Below are 2,267 nucleotides of genomic sequence, written 5' to 3'. Positions count from 1 at the left end.
CCTGCCTCTGCCTCCCGAGTGCTGGGATTAAAGGCGTGNGCCACCACGCCCGGTGAGACTGTCTTTTTTAGAGATCAGTCTGCTGTATGTATAAAAGCACCCGGGCAGGCTGCCTAAGGACAAAAGTCACATCTTATATCACCCATCTTATACCATTGGCCATTGCCAGCTTTGACATAACAGAGGTAATGTTCTTTGGGACAAGTAGCACTGGCATGGACCGCCACAACATAGAGGGCACACACAAATGATCCTCTGTTAGGCTGAGACATGTATACACTCAAGGGACTTAGAGTAGCTCACTTCCCTGTCCACTCTGTCACCTGTGAAGTCTGAGAGGCGATTCACCAGCAGGAAAAACTTCAACACAGTTTGCACGGTCTGGGTCTTAGGAGCCTGCACAACTGCCTCAGTGGTCGGTCTTCGTAGTGTGGTCTCCCCTGCCCTCCCAAGAATCTTTTACCTTCAGCAAACCCTCCAACGCTTCGTTCACACTCTGAGCCGTGATATCCAGGGGGACGACCAGGAAGGGGTCAAAGGTACCCGAGGTGCCCTGGCAGAGGAGATACTTGATCTGAGATCTCCAGGAGCCTCCAAGTATCAGCTCATGGCCCAGGGTGCTACCCTCGGAGGCTGGTCCCCAGTGCTTGCTCCCTGGCAGGCAGGATGCACGCCTGACATTCAAGGTGATCATCAGAAACTCGTGTGCAACTTTCTGCTTGTGCTCATGGAAGGCAGAAGTCAACGTGAGTGAGTGAGTGAGTGAGTGAGTGAGTGAGTGAGTGAGTGAGTGAGTGAGTGGTGACTTCCATGGAGTGGAGGAGACTCTGGATCATGTGTGTCCATAGCACACACGTGTAACCTCTGTGGTGACAGAAGCTCTGAGAGAGCTCCCAAGACAGCATGTAGTTTACAAAAGATAGTGTGTCCTACAGTATCAAACATTTAGCCAAGATTTAATTCTTCACTTAAAAATGAACAAGGATGCTCATCTCTTCAGCATATAAATCTGCTTTTGTCTTTAGTAAATGGTAATATATTTTGTGTATATATATGTATATATGTATAAATATATATATTTAGTAAATGGTATATATAGTAGCTATATGTTGAATATATATATATATATATATATATATATATATATATATACATATATATGAATTGTTTAAAAATAGATTTCTTTTTAAAAAATATCCTGGTTGGTTTTGGTCAACCTGACACAAGCTAGAACCATCTCGGAAGAGGAACCTCAACTGAAAGAATGATGCTACCACATTTCCTGTGGGCAATTCTGTTGGTGTTTTATTGAATAATGATTGGTATGGGAGGGCCCAGCCCACCAGGGGCGGTGTCATCCCTAAGAAGTTGATCCTGAGTAGTATAAAAATGGTGAGCAAGCTAGGGTTGAAGGGGTTGTGGAGAGAAGTTGAAGCTTAGTATCAACAAATGCTTTCCTCGAACACCTACGTTTTATACCTTTATATTTGGGGTCACATGTAGATTTCTTTTGTGAAAAGGCTCCCACCGAGTGGGCAAGTTTAAGAAGCCCTGCCCTGGGTGATAGCTTCTCCTAGAACCTGTAGACACTTAATTTCCCCAGCCCTATCCTGTTTTCTTCTTTCTTTTACCCCATCTCTCACTCTATCATGTGTTCTGGGTCCTCTACCTAGACCAGATTTTCTCTTTGAACTTCAAGTCCAGATCTCAAATATCCCAAACTCAGCATGGCCAACCTTGGCCTTTTCTCAGCCCTCTGTGACCAGATCTCTGTGGCACCTGGCACTATCCACCTGTGCACAACTCATTCATCCTTGACACCTCCCCTCAGACCTCGCCCACTCCATCAGTGCTGCCTTCCAGATCCTTCTGAAACTTGCCTTCCATCTGTCCCCTTCCTTCAGCTCTGATGCTTCCACACTGGCCTAATGACCTTGGCCACTGTGATGCTCCTGGAGCCGACTCTCACCAGAGGCTTCTTTAACAGAGGCAGGAGAGGGACCGTAGACATGCACATCTGTTTTGTTGTTTCAGTCTGTCTCTTAGCTTCATACACATTGACAATATTGCTGGCAGTGGCACTTCTTTTACAGGGTTTCTCTGTATAGCCCTGGCTGTCCTGAAACTCACTCTGTAGACCAGGCTGGCCTCAAACTCAGAAATCCACCTGCCTCTGCCTCCCGAGTGCTGGGATTAAAGTGCACCACGCCCAGCTGCAGTGGCACTTCTTGACTTAAATGGCCCCACTTTCCGATTTGTTCACTAAG

The sequence above is a fragment of the Mus pahari genome, chromosome 8 (assembly GCF_900095145.1).
Source record: "Mus pahari chromosome 8, PAHARI_EIJ_v1.1, whole genome shotgun sequence".
In the NCBI taxonomy this organism is placed as follows: domain Eukaryota; kingdom Metazoa; phylum Chordata; class Mammalia; order Rodentia; family Muridae; genus Mus; species Mus pahari.
The sequence above is the reverse complement of the archived record's forward strand: the minus strand, read 5'-3'. Positions refer to the sequence as shown.